This window comes from Mustela putorius, unplaced genomic scaffold, assembly GCF_011764305.1.
Source record: "Mustela putorius furo isolate JIRA1106 unplaced genomic scaffold, ASM1176430v1.1 tig00003850_pilon_pilon_pilon, whole genome shotgun sequence".
In the NCBI taxonomy this organism is placed as follows: Eukaryota; Metazoa; Chordata; class Mammalia; order Carnivora; family Mustelidae; genus Mustela; species Mustela putorius.
Genome location: NW_025422002.1, coordinates 8442441 through 8458245, shown reverse-complemented (window position 1 = coordinate 8458245; position 15805 = coordinate 8442441).

Sequence of the window (15805 nt, the reverse complement as noted above, 5' to 3'; positions counted from 1 at the left end):
ACTGGTTGGTGTAGGAATAGAATTTCATCTTTGTTTTCATTTTCCTGGTGGCTAGTAAGATTAAGAATACTTTTACATATTTATGTGCATTTGTATCTCTCCTTTTGTGAAGCATCTTTTCAAGTCTGTGGTCCATTACTTTATTGGATTTTATCTCTTTTGTGTTTTTAAGAATTTTGTATATATTCTGAAAACAAACTCTTCATCAATTACATGTTTTACATCTTTTCTTAAACTTTGACTTGAATTTTTACTCTCTTAATAGGGATTTTGATAAGTATCAGTTCTAAATTTTAATGTAGTACAATCTAACATTTCTCTCTGTGGTTTTGCTTTAGTGTCCTGTATAAGAAATATTTGCCAAGCCCAGTAAGATAATATTATACATTTTCCTCAATTTATCTCAAATTTATTTTTGTGTATAGCAATAGAAAACTATGAATCCAGGGGTACCTGGGTAACTCTGTGGGCTAAGAGTCTGCCTTCAGCTCAGGTCATGATCCCAGGGCCCTGGGATCAAGCCTGCATCTGGCTCCTTGCTCAATGGGAATCTCACTCCTCTCTCTCCCTCTGTCTGCCTCTCCCCCTGCTTGGGCACTCTCCCTTTCTACATCTCCCTCTTTCTCTGTCAGATAAATAAGATCTTTACAAAAAAAAAAGAAAAAGAAAGAAAACTGAATCTGGATTTTTTACTGACATGGGAATATCTAACTAACCCTGTCATATTTACCCCAAGGGTTATCTTTCTGTCACCTCTCTTTAACAGAACTATTTTTGTCATAAGTTAAATGTATAGCTATGTATGGATTCATGTCTGATTCTGATCCATTGGTCTGTTTGTCAACATTGCACTAATTCTGTATCTTAATTATAGAAGCTTATAACTCTAGTTATCACTTAGCATAAATCCACCAACTTTATTCTTATAAAAACTGTTTGAAACCTGTGGCCATCCATATAATGGAATCATTTTGTAGTTTGCATATCCAAACCCGTATTTTCCAAAATGTTAATATAATTGCATTATAACTATATATCAATTAGGAGAATTTTCATCATAACAGTATGGAATCTTTCAAAACTTGGTATGGCATATCCCTCCACAATTATTTAGACCCTTAATCCTAACAATGTTCTTTTTTTTGTTGTTGTTGTTCTGGTTTGATTTGTAGCCATTTTCTATGTAAAGACTGTATTTTTTTTCCTAGACTAACTCTGATGAAGAACTCTTTGGTGTTATTACAAGATTTTTCCATTTTTTTTTTTTTTTTGTCACTCGTGTATAGAAACAAACTTAACCACACTTGATATATGTTTCACTCAACATTATTTTTCTGTGCATGTGGGCATATCTGTCTGTGTATTATGTGTATATAGGTAAATTTATGCATACGTATGTATTTATGTGTATGTAGGTGTATTTATGTGTATGTAGGTAAATATATATTCAATTATTAATAAATTGTTCATAGAGATATTTAAAATTTCTAGGCCCACAAACCTATCATCCATCCATAATGACTTTTTAACTATTCTTAAACTTTTAAGTTGGAAATAATTTGAAACTCAAAAATTACAGTAAGTGTACAAAGAACACACATAATACTCTTTATTCAGATTCATCTCTTGTTAACATTTTATCTTATTTTATTTTCATTTTCTCTATTTCTCTTCCCTAGGTATATGTGTATAACATTTCTGTCTGGTCAAATTGGCAATTAGTAGTTCATATCATGGCAATTTAGGTCTGAGTACTTGAGAGTGTATCTCCTATGAATAGGCATCATTGTCTTCCCTAAGTACAACAATACGATTATCAACTTTACTTCATGTAACTTTGATAGAATATTTTTAATTTACAGATTGATTCTGATTTTGTGAATTGTCCCAACCAGGTCATTAATAGCATTTTTTTTTCCCTCCAGCAGAAGATCCAGTCTAATTTCAGGAAAAAAAATTGGCATCCCTGTCTCTCCAGTTCCTTCTAACATGGAATACTTTCATAAAATTTGACTTTTATGACATTGATAATTTTTAAGGATGTAGTTCTTACTTGAAGTAACAGCATTTCTCATTTTGTATAGTCTGATGTTTTTTTGTGATTTGATTCATGTTACATAAGAGAAGTTGTGTGCTTCTCACAGTATCACATCTGGAGGCACACGGTGTTCATGTGCCTCTTGCTGGTAATGTTAATTTTGATCATCTTGTCAAGGGAGGAATGCAGATTTTCCACAGGACAGTTACTGGTTTTTCACTTTTAACTACCAAGATTTATTTAAGGAGACACTTTAAGGCCATTCAGATATTCTGATCCTTGTCAAAAATTTCCCCTGTGTTTCTAGCCTGAATCAGACTTTGCTGTAAAAATTGAAAAGTGCTAATTTTTCATTTCTAGCATTTTCTCCATATTTACCAATTAGTGTTTGGTGTTCAAAATTCCAGAGTATGAAAGAGCCTTCCCTTCTCCTCCATTTATTTATGCACTAATCTAGGTATTATCATTTAGACTTAAAAATTCTCATTCTTCCATTGGCTTATAATTTATTATTATATTTAATTATTTTGGTACCCAAATTATTCCAGATTTGGTAGTAGGAGTACTTTCAACCTCTATTTTGTCTAAGCTCTCTGGTGTCCTCCATTGATTGTTTCCTGCATCCACAACCTTGAGGTGACAGATGAAAAGAGAAATGCTGCTTCTCAACATACAGGTAATCATAATTTTAATAAAGATGTCTGTTTCCTGGTAAAATTGAAGGCAAAGCTCATGTGTGGTTTGTGTTCTTGATTATTGAAGTCTTTTTTGGTGGGGTATGGGAAAGTTTCCAGATCCAGCAGCTTCCACTTTCCTCCAAATTTGTAGGTACCACCTTTAAAATATATTTAATAATGACTATTTTATTTTTCCAACTTTTAATCTATTTTTGTATTTTCTGTACACATTTCAATAATAGTGTTAATTAAGCATGAGCCTTTGTCTCATCCAACCCTAAAAATGAAGACGCAAATTTTTCCTCATTAAAGTTTCTTGTAGGTTTTTAGTGGATATTCATAATTAGGTCAGTAAAGTATCTGATCCAATTAAGTAGCCATTTGAATTTTGGAGTTCTCTTTCTGGCAATATTATTATTATTATTTTCCTGATTTACTCTTTTTTCTAGATATAATTTTTACTCAGATTGTCCATTTCTTCTTCGTCAGTGTTAGTAAACTTAATTTTTCTAAGATTTTGCCTTTTAATTGAAATGTTCAAACTCCTTCTAAACGTGTAATTACTCTTCCCAGAGTTTGTAAATTTATACGTTTCTCCAAAGAACCATTTTTTTGCTTTATTGATCATTTCTATTTTTCTTTCATTTTCTATTTTGTTAATTCCCCCCCCAAAACTTCTTACTTCCTCCATTTCTAATTTTTGAGTTTTAGTTACTATTTTCTTATTTCTTAAAATGAATGCTCAGATCCCAAGTTTTCACTCTTTCCTTTTTTAAAATATAACCTTTATAGTTATAAATAGTGTCTGGACCATGTTTTAATTGAATCCCATAACTTCTGGTTAATTATATATTTGTCATTAAATCCAAAACATTGTCTCATTTACATTACAATTTCTCATGTAAGCCATAGATTTACAAGTGATTAATTTCCAAAGTTGGGGATATTCTAGTCATCTTTTTATTCTTGATTTCTTTTCAGTTACATGGTGGCTAAGACACCTTATAGTATCACTTAAATTTTTAAAAATTTGTTGTTATTTTCTTTTTGGCATAATATAAGATTGGTTTTGGTAAAATATTCACTGTGTTTTTGAAAAAATATGTTCTATGATTGTCCAGTGTAGTATTTTTATATGTCAATTAGGTCAGTTTTAGTAATTATTATTTTCAAGTATTTATCTTTATATTTTTTTCATATTCAATCAATTACTCAGACAAGCATATTGAAATGTCCTTCTCTGATTGCAGATTTGTCCCTTTCTCCTCTAGTTCTGTCAACTTTTGTTTTTTGTAATTTGAGGTGAGGTTGTCACTGCCAAAAAATAACAACAGGAGAACGATTGTTTTATCATCATTGTGATGATAGTGTATCATCATACACTATCCCCATTGGTTATAGTAATATAGTCTTAAATTTTATGTGAGAGTAGTTTAATTCATGAGGCTTCTTTTTGTTAGTAACTTAGTCTGCATAACAAAATACCATAAACTGGATCTCTTTCAGTGATACAACATTACTTGCTCACATTTATGAAAACTGGAAGTCCAAGATCAAGATATCCCTAGGGCTAGTGTTAGGTGTGAGCTCTCTCCTTTTGTTACAGTTGGCAGCCTTTTCTCTATGCCCTCACGTAGCTTTCCCTGGATGCATGTATGCAGAGAGAGATCTCTCTCTTCCTCTTCTTAAAAGGCCACCACACCAGTAGTGTCAGATTAGTGTCCTACCCTATGACCTCATTTAATCTTTAAAGTTCTATAGTTAAAAGCGTTCACATTATGGGTCAGGCTTCAATATTTGAATTTTGTGGGGACATGATTGAGTCCATAGCAGTTAATTTCATGTACTATAGCATTTTCATGCTTTTATTTCCAAACTTGCAACATCCTTATGTTTATTATACGTCTATTTAAAGAGCAATAGAATTGAATTGAATTTTTCAAATCAGTAACATTTAGTCTGGCAGCATTTGTCTTTTTTTGGTAAAATATTTATTTATTTGAGAGAGAGAGAGAGAATGGTAAGGAGGAGTAGAGGGAGAAGGAGAGAGAATCCAAAGCAGACACCATACTCAGCATGGATGGAGCCCAAGGCAGAGCTCGATCTCACAACCCTGAGATGACGACCTAAGTTGAAACCAAGAGGTGGACAGTTAGGTGACTCCCACCCAGGTGCCCCATTATTTATCTTTTAACTAAAATATTTAATTTATTTACATTTAAAGTAAGTACTTAGCTATTCATGTAAACCTGTAATTTTACCATTTATTTTCAGTGTTTACCACCTATTTTATATTCCTTTTATTTTCTGATTTTATATTATTCAATTAGGTTTTTATCATTTTATCTATTTCCCTCACTAGCATATTATATTTTTTTAGTAGTAACTCTAGAGTTTAGAATATGTATGCTTGTCTCTTTAAGGTGTGTAAATTGGTATGTTTACCATTTCCTCGGAAATATAAGAACCTTATATTTTAAAGCCATTTAACCCTGCTTGCCTGTTGTGTATTAGTGATTTAAATTTAAATTTAAATTTAATTGTATATAACACACACACATACATATAAATATTTAGCTTAGTGATTGCACTGATGCTTGAATTTGTGGCTTAATGCCTTCCATTTTGGAAAATACTTTGTCAACATCAGTTTGTGTATCGTTTCTGCAAATTTCCCTTTCTTCACTCTTTCTGGGATGTCTAATAACAAATATATTCTACTTTTTGACTGAATCTCAATATGACTTCTACATTTTTTCATCTTTAAAAAATCTCCTTATTGCTTTAGTCTTACTGTTTCCTACTGACCAACCTCCCAATTTACAAATTCTCTCTCCAGCTGAACTTCAGTTAATACATTTTTCAATTGTATGATTTCCATTTGATTTTTTTCCATTTTATTTTATTTTATTTCTTATCAGTGTTCCAGCATTCATTGTTTATGCACCATACCCAGTGTGCCATGCAATATGTATTATTTGATTTTTTTTAATAGACTTCAGTTGTCTCCTGAAATTACTCATCATATCTTCTAATGTTATGGACTCATAGCTATTTTAAAATTTTTGTCTGATAGCTCCAGTATCTGAGTCTCTTATAAGCATTTTATTTTATTTTAAATTTTTTTTTTTTTTTGGACATTCAGACTTGACTTCTGTTAAGTTGCATGATACTTTTTTTTTTTAATTTACTGAATGTCAAGTATTGTGTGTGAAGAATTGCAGAGATAGTTCAATGATCTGATGATGTCATCTTCCTTGAGATAAGATTTAACTTTGCTTCTAGTGATCAGTTGAGCTAAGGATATACCATTTTAATATATTTTGGAGTTGAGTCAATTTCACTTGGTTTGGTCATGGTAAATGTTAGTCTGTTTCTGCTAAGCCCTTATTTAGTTGGTGTAGTACTTTCAGATACCCCATCTGAAATATTTTCCTGGGCCCCTTATTATTACTGTCCCCTAAAGTCCCGAATTTTACTCCCAGCTCCCTAAGATTACCTAATGTTCAGTTCATCCTCTCCACTACTGCTTTATACCCTTGCTGTTATCTTGTATCTTTCTGTCTCTATTAGTATCTGCTGCTCCCATTATTGACTTGTATACTGTCAAGCTGAATTGGCAAATGCAGGAGGCAACAAGCTGTCTCCAGTGTCAGGTTCATCTCCATGCCTGTCTTCTCTGCAGATCTTGATACCTGCATGTTCACTGCTTTGGTTGTTCTTTAATACCTTCAAATAGATTATTAAAAAAAAAATTTTTATCCAGAATTTCTACTTGTTTTCAGTAGGATAATCAATGTATTCCATCAAATCTAGTCTGGTAAAGATGAAAGAATTGCATACCATATCCTTGTAGAGGATTTTAAGCCCATTAATGCTAAGCCCATATCATGCTATCAGATCATCATTTTAGAAAAGATTAAGGATGACAACATTTGGAGCATAAGAGTACAACCAAGATCAGGTAGAAGCCTTCACAGAAAGTTGCATTGCATTTAAATTCATCAGAAGTGTATTTCTTTAAAGCAAGTAATTAAAACTGTTTACAAAGTGAAATTTCCCTTTATAATTGGATAGTGCCTATTTTTATCAATCTTGAGGATTTAGTTTTTTGTGTGGTTTTGTTTTGTTTTGTTTTGTTTTTAAGTGAGGCACACCTGTTATTATTCTGGCTATTCATCTTGGTACCATTCGAGGTTTTAGAAATCTTTTCGAGTAAGCAGTGAGCCTAGTGTTAAAAAAAAATTAAAATAAAATAAAGAATAAAGTAAATCCACACAGGCCTGTGAAGATTTTGGAGAACCACATGACTTTCTTTTTTTAAACCAAATGTTCCAGGAAATATCCATTTTTAAAAGATGATTTGCTGACACTTTGAATCTTGAATCCAAGTTGCTGATTCATGTAGTTTGAAGCTCAGAGAATTGCTTAAAGTTATAGCTCCCCAGGAAATAATCATGTTGATGTCAGAGGAAGTTTGTAGAGCTATGAAGAATTGTAATTACATAGTCTGTGGCTATATACTGCAGTCTGATAGATAAAGGACAGATTTTACAATGGGGTTGACAGCTGAGCTGTTATCGATTTTTTGTTTTTAAAGCTAGCAATGATGTATCTCATGCTATAACTTCAGTTCAAACCCACATAAATATGAAATTGCTGAGGTGGGAGTAGAACACAGAGCCATCAGGTTAGAAGATGTAACTGATTATGTAAATCTATAAAAAGTACATCACTGATAGAATAAATAAATTCTTGAGTGCATTTTGTCATGTTAGGTATTTTATATGAAATTTTACCACACTCTGGTATGAAAAACACCAGAAAAACACCAGCCAATATATAATATATATAATGTAGCTATATTATTAAGTCCTATATTGCATCCATCAAAAATACAATCTTTTTAAAATAAATTTAAATAAATTATTCCATATACCTAATGCCTTTTTAAAATGCTTTACAAATGTCAAATTGACCATAATTTTCTATTTCGAGATGCATATTATTTCCTTTTGTCACATCTTAAATTAGTACCTAGACTTTGTCTCCTTTGTAAATTTTTTTTTTCTTTTAAGATTTTATTTATTTATTAGAGAGAGAGAAAGAGCAGGGGGAGTGGCAGAAGGAGATGCAGACTCCTTGCTGAGCAGGGAGCCTGGGGCTGAGCTTAAGGTGGGGCTCAAGGCAGTGTTCCATTCCAGGACCCAGGGATCATGCACTGAGCCTAAGGCAAATGCTTAGCTGACTAAGCCATTCAGAGGCCCCTGTAATTATTTACAAATATAATATAAATTATATAATAAATATAAATTTATTATACAATAAATCGTGTTAAATATAACCCGCCCCACCCATGGAATAAATAAATTAATTAAATTAATTCAAAGAGTAAAAGGGAAAGTTTTAATCCTTTTTCCCCCCCCTCAATCACTTTAATTCTGTTCGTGAATCACCAGGTTGATTATTTCGGTAGGACTTTGAAGTTTAAGAAATTTATGTATGTATGTAATAACATACAGAAGTATAAATAAAAGAAGACACCTATCACCTGCTGTACCCGAGTTTTCAAGTCGGAGAGACCACCAAGGAGCCAAGCACCGAGGCAATCACATGACGGTTTATTTGACAAGCTTAAGCTTGGGCCCAAGTATACCCAGCACAGTGGAGTAGGGACTTGGACCCCAAGTTTAGTTAAGGCAGGATTCCTGCTACTAAAGCCGGGGGGGGGGGGCTTCCTAAAGTAGGGTGGGGCTTCCTAAAACCAAAGTAAAGTAGGGGAAAGTTCAGCCCTTGGGCACAGGGGTCTGAGATGGCTGTACTTATGCTAAAGCTAAACCTGAGGTGGAATGGCCTTAGTTTTTCTCGGCCTCCACCATTTCCCCCTCTCAGAGGAATCTAAGGAAAGACCCAATCATGGGTCCAGGCTGGTCTCAGCAACAAGGTCTGGTGGTTGGTATTGCTGTCTGAGTACCATGAGCTGAACTGTACTGACTCTGTCTTTGACAAAAGTAAGCAACATTAGTGGGGGAAGCGAGTACAGCACAGTCTTAGCTTTAGGGGGTTGTCCTTGTTGGGCTGACTTTTCCATTCTGGACGAGGTCTTGGAGAACAGCTTGTGGGTCAGCTCAACGGATGTGGTGTAGTGGACCCAGGGAGTAATCTCATTGACCTTGAGAGCAGAGGGAGAGGTCAGGATCATGATGTAGGGTACCTTCCAGTGAGGCTCCAAGTTTTCTACTTGGCGGCAGCTCATCCAAACCAAGTCCCAGGGTTGGTAAGGATGCAGTTCCAGCTCCGTCTCCATCTCAGTGTGGGCAGTTAGGATCCCTGAGTGGGCTAGACAGACCTGGAGTACAGACTGATCAGCATCATTGAGGAGGAGGGCCCGTACCCCGTCACTCTGGCGTTTGTCATCCACCAGTCTGGTGGAGTCGGGAGAAGGCCCTCAATAGTGAGAGTGGTGGTCAATATGAGATTTTGACCCAAAGTCAATTAACTTGCATCCTTGACCAGGAAGGCTGTGGCAGCAATTATGGGGAGGCAAGGAGGAACCCAGCTGCTACTGGATCTAGTTTCTTGCTAAGATAGGCTACTGGCCTTTGCCAAGGCCCCAGAGTCTGAGTCACAACTCCTTCAACTCCTTTGGCCACCCCTGCCTCTTTATCCACATACAAGTGGGGCTTGGTAACATCTGGGATGGCCAGTGCTGGGCACTCGGTAAGGCTGTTTGTAATTCCCGAAATGCTCCTTATATCTGGGACTGACTGACTGGCAAAAGCAAGGTTGTCTAAATGAGCTATCGTGCAACTTCTCTGAAGTTTACCTCAAGTTGTCTAATTTAGGTAAACAAGCATCTAAAAACAATTAAATCTAGAATTTAACGTCCATAAAGGTGTGTTATTAAAACATAATTTTTCTCTCTAGAATAACCCTCATTTCCAGAGATAGTCAAATCAGGACTAATGTATTTGAAAAACAAGTCCAGTTTTAACAAACTTGGCCTAATTATTTACATAAGCTCAGCAAGAACAGTAAGTAATCATATAGATCTTTTAGAATCTGCTTTGCTGGAACAACTAAGGAATCTTTGGGTTGAACTTTTTAGTAGCCTTTCCGGGCCAGAAGCCAAGCCACGTACTTGCCATCAGACATGCCTACAATAACTGTTGATTTGGGTGAATTCCTCTTCCTGAGCTTCCCAAAGTATCCTGCCACGAAGTGACATTCTTTACTCACCTCGTGAGGCTGCTGGGAACTCTGTAAGCAAGGTTTCAGGCCAACAGTTCCAAAGGGCTTTATAGCTCCAGGTTTTATAAAGTCAACAACCTTAGTTCTTTAAAGCTGTCTGGTCATATCTGAGTCTTTTCAAATATGACATTCCAGTCAAAGCCTTGGAAAATAACCAGTTTCCAATGCTGTCCTGTTACAAGGATAACAGATTCTTATTGAACTTATGCAAATGACTGATTGCCACGGAAGAAAGAATACTGAGACCTTTTGGTTTCAGAGCATTCAGATTGAGAGAAAAGTTGAATGCCTTGATTCCTTTACAAATGAGTACTTTTACATCTCTTACCTATTTACATAAGTTATAGGTAACTTAAGAAAAAGTTTCCCTAGTCTGGAAGAGCAAACATTACAGAACTACTGACATTTAAAATAAGACAAAACATTAAGAGACACACCATTACAATTTCCTTCAGTTTATCTAGTCCCAACTTGCTAATTCTGGTTTAGTCCAAATGCAGCCCTTACTTCTGTAAATTCTTACCCATTTCAGTTCCAGGATTTTAACATATCAAAGACCTGTATTTGTCCTGAAAGTCTCCCATATGAATTTCTTTTAAGGCGGAAATTCATCTTAGGAGAGAAAACAATTACAAATGACAAAAACTCAGAACAGATATGGTTAAATATCAAATGATGACCCTTATCAAAACATTAACACTTTAGGAAATGTATAATATCTCTAGAGTAGTTTCAACATTTACCCAAATGTAACTCAAGGTTTATCATTGGTTTAGCAGTACTCCTTGAGTAAGTTAGCATATTAAGGAAAACCTTATGAGTCAAAGAGATCTCATTTATAATTTTGGGTGGGCAAAGAAAAAACCATTTACATTTTCTTAAAAGCAGATCAATTAATCTAAGAAAACTTTGTCCTTTTAAACAGAGAGAATTTCAGTCTTATACCAGTGTACCTTTAAAAACCATTCATTTCAATCTTAGTCCATCCTGGCCATCCTAAATTCCATTCCAAAGGTTTCCCTTCACAAACCTACAACTTTCCTTTGCCTTCAGGTTTTTGTCCCAAGCCATTTCCTTCCAAACAACCATCTCATTTAGGACAAAACTATCTTCCCTTACCTTCAACAAAATGTATTCCCATTCCTTAAATCTTTCTTACATATCTCCTACTTTCCTACATACAGAGTTGCTTCCTTTATTTCCAGTCTTACAGTTAGTGGAATTTTGTACTTTTAGAAACACCTTAACTTCTAGTCAGTTATCAATCAATTGTGAATGGTTATAGCAGAATTCTTTAGATACCAATTCATGAATCAGTTAAGCACAAAACATGTTTACCAACAGATTTAAATATTCTTATTTTCTTTGCTGTAAAAAGTCAAAAGCACAAACTTATGTTCAGTACTCAATGCTTTAGCACTTTATCCTATCTGGAAAAGACCTAGATGTCTAACAAATTTAACTCCACTTGTCATCCAAGCAAAACTTTAAACTTTCAGGTTACCAATGACCTTGAAAGGTATCTCAGCAATTACCCATTAAAACTTTGAGACAGACAATTAACCATCAGTTTAGTCATCTCTTTGCTAAAAAATTTTAACAAATAACAAACTTATTTGACCTTCAGTTAACTTTGAAGTTTCACTTTACTGCTAATAACTTAAAAGACATGTATATCTTAATTAAACCAACAAACTTAACTTAGTTCAAATACTGATTTACGTTCCACCTGGGCCCACTCCACTTTGAATGTTTACCTGAGACACGGAGGGGAAGATCTGGAGTGGGGGGTGTTAAGTCCAGGGGCTGCTCTTCTTGCTCCTTGGCAGTGAAGAATAGAACAAAGTGCCACCAGAGGGCAGAGAAAGGGTTCCCAGTTCTAGGGCTCATCAGTTCCAAGAGAAGCAGATGCCACGCTTTCCCGCCAGCAAGGGGGAGGGGTGAGGCAATCCCCATTGGGCCAGAGAAGGCAAGGAACGTCCCCAAAACAAAGATAGTTTCAGCAGCTGCTTGGGAATATTCCTTAAAGTCTCTGTTTCGAGTTAGACTAACCACAGTTGGCTCCAGTTATAGCCAGCCATACAACAAAAAGAGAGGACAAAGACAGCTGCAGATCCAGTAGCCCTCCTGGGGCCATCCAACATTAAAGGATGGCCATTCAGACATGCAGAAAGTCCGAAACTTTCCCTTTCATACATCTGTGCTCAGGTTATGAGCTCTTTCCCTAACGTCCGAGAAGTGATCAATCATCAGAGACAGAGGAGTTGTCTGTGTCTGTCCCATCACATCCTCAGTCCACAACAAGACAAATACACTTAAGACAATTAACAAGAACACACTCACAAAGACAAATGATCCGGCGTGGCTGTGAAGACAAAACTGGAAGGAAGTTAAGGGAGAATCCAGCCATACCAGCAGCCGGCTCTCTTCATAGATGAAGACCTTGTCCTCTGGGCCTGACTGTAACAGCGGCCAAGCCTCCCCATATGGCCCAACCATACCAGCAGCCAAGCCTCCAGATATGGGCCTGACCGTAACAGCAGCCGAGCATCCAGGCAGGGGCAGAGGGATGGCTCCCAAGACCCCCTCCCTGACAGCCGACAGCCCGCCTCATGTCCGCTTGAGCCAATGTCGACTCAGATTAGGAATACCTACAGGTAAAAATACAGATTGGAGCTCCCTGAAAGTATGCATGCAAACAGATAAACAAACAAACAAACAAACAAAAAAATGAGTGCACTCACCAGCCTGCGTAAAACCCTCCAGGTAGGGGTCCTAAGTATCTCCCGGATCTCGATGGAACCTCCAAATGTTGTAATTGAGTTTTTGAGTCCTAGAGACCTCCAAGGAGCCAAGCACCGATGCAATCACATGAGGGTTTATTTGACAAGCTTAAGCTTGGCCCCAAGTATACCCAGCACAGTGAAGTGGGGACTTGGACCCTGAGTTTAGTTAAGGCAGGGATATTTATGGGTTCCTGTTACTAAAGCAGGGTGGGGGTCTCTGGAACTAAAGTAGGGTGGGGCTTCCTAAAGTAGGGTGGGGGTCCTTAGAACTAAAGTAGGGTGGGGCTTCTTAAAACTGAAGTAAAGTAGGGGAAGGTTCAGCCCTTGGGCACAGGGGTCTGAGATGGCTGTACTTATGCTAAAGCTAAACCTGAGGTGGGATGGCCTTAGTTTTTCTTGGCCTCCACACACCTACCCAATGGAAAGTTCATTTTCTACACTTTGTCCCTTTCTCCTTCCTTAGGCCTAACTATTTAAGGTGAGTGACTGTCAATCATATATGAAATTACATAATTTTTTTCATTTTCTATATTACATAGAGAATGTTTTATACTTTTTTGACATACAAATATCTGTGCAAAATATATAGTATTATTTGGCATAATTTAAGAATTATATGAATGTGATTCTATATGCAACTTGTTCTTTGCTACTATTATAATTTTGAGATTAATTTATATGGACCAATGTACATTATTAAACTGCCTTATAAGATTAAATTTATGAAAAACAGGAATAGTATATTTATTTTTGCTTTCCCTTAATTGCAGACAATTAGATTTCCAATTTTTTCACTGTTTCAAACATCAGCTAGTGAATATACTTACACAGATCTCCTTGTACACTTGTGTAAGTGTGTAAGAATGTCTCTAAGCTATTCATCTAGAAGTGGAATTCAATTAGAAATTGCCAACTTAGGGGCACCTGGGTGGCTCAGTGGGTTAAAGCCTCTGCCTTTGGCTCAGGTCATGATCCCAGGGTCCTGGGATTGAGGCCCCCATCTGGCTCTCTGCTCAGCAGGGAGCCTGCTTCCTCCTCTCTCTCTGCCTGCCTCTCTGCCTATTTGAGATCTCTGTCTGTCAAAAAAATAAATAAAACTAATAAATAAATAAAAGCTTAAAAAAAAAGATATTGCCAACTTACTCTCTGAAGAGTTGCGTAAATTTGTATTCACACCACTCTGATTTCTCGTTTCTCCACATACTCATCAACACATGGCATTATGTATGGTTAAACAAACAAGCAAGCAATAACAACTTTCAAGGCTCCCCTCATTATGACCATCAAGCAAAATATAAGGACTGGAAAAAAGCAGTCATATACTTTAAATGTTAAATATTAGGACAAGAGCACTCCTTCCCCAAGCATGCCACACCCCCCCACCATTAAAAATGCAATACCAGGGGTGTCCGGGTGGCTCAGTGGGTTAAACCTCTGCCTTCAGCTCGGGTCATGATCTCAGGGTCCTGGGATCGAGCCCCACGTCGGGCTCTCTGCTCAGTGGGGAGCCTGCTTCCCCCTCTCTCTCTGCCTCTCTGCCTACTTGTGATCTCTCTCTGTCAAATAAATAAATAAAATCTTTTAAAAAAATGCAATACCATATCTCTCACTGTTGAACCAAAAGCTGGGCATTGTTGGCCTTCATTCTCCCTGAGGTTATGTAATTTTTCTATGTAGCCTTAATAAATATTTCATCTGGGAATTTATCTAGCCAGTGCCTCCCCAAACTTGTTCAGAATAATAATCAAAGAAATTTCCCTTGAAAAGTAAATTCCATCTGGAAGAAGATGTATCCTGTATCTCCCTTCTGAAATTTAACAAAGCTTCTGATAAAACAGTAAGAAAGCCTGTCTAACTGTATTTAATTATCAAACCTCTACATTAGAAACACACTAGAGAATGCTAATTGAACCTCCCTCAAGCCAGTATTAGCATAGGGTTGCATATTAGAAACTTGGATTCAAATTCAGACTTTTACCATTTATTCTGTAATCACAGGCAAGATATTGACTGTTCATGAACATCAACCTTCTCATCCATAAAAGGAATAAAGTCTTCTTTACTGGTTATGAGAACTAATAAAGTAGTCTCTACAAAGCAACTATCATGGCCTGGCCCACAATAGGCATTTGGTATATGCAGGGTTACTCCTGTGTTTTCAACTTCTTGAGATAGCTTCATACATTTTATTCTCCATAGTGCAAAGTGCTCATTTTATTCTCTAAATGTACCCCTGTTGTTCATGTCTGGGCTCTCTGCTGTACATAGGTCAGAATTTAGAAAATCATAATTGTTCATGATTTAGAAAATTATAATGGTTCATGATTAAATAGACCTCAGTCGTAATAGCATTAATCTCAGCCTATCCTAACAGGACAGACTCCAGGCCTACTTGAATTTGATTTAGCGTCTGAAGTTTTCCCTTGCTTCCTTACAAGCTGTTTGGTCTACAGCAATGAGGAATGCATGAGATATTTTTTTAGTTAGTTATTCCATATTTTTTCAGAGCCTCATAGAACCATCAGGCTCAAAGATTCCTGCTCTGATCTTTTCCATTCCCACAGTGTTATGGAAGTTGAAATTCAAGAAAGTTATATGTGAGTAGTTATGTAAGGGAAGGATAATGTGGCCTACCAGTCCCACCTGCCTTGTGTATTACTGCATGGGTCTTGGACAGAGACAGGGTTGGGTTCATATATTGTCCCTTTACACGTGACCCTAAACAGATTAGTAAACTCTTAGTTTCAATTTCCTTATCTGTAAAAGATGTAAAATGATATCATCTACTTCAGTTTGTGCTTGGAGTAATGGGTAAAGTAATACAGCCCAAGGCATGTGAGAAGTCTTAACAGATACTCATTTCTTCCCAGACATGCTTACTTTGGAGTCACTTCCTCTGCTCCAGAGATTGAAACATTACTGTTTTCAAATGTTTATGGAGTTTAAGTTCAGTATCTATACAGTTCTCTTTTTTTTTTTAAGACTTTTTAAATTTGTTTATTTGACAGAGAGAAATCACAAGTAGGCAGAGAGGCAGGCAGAGAGAGAGGAAG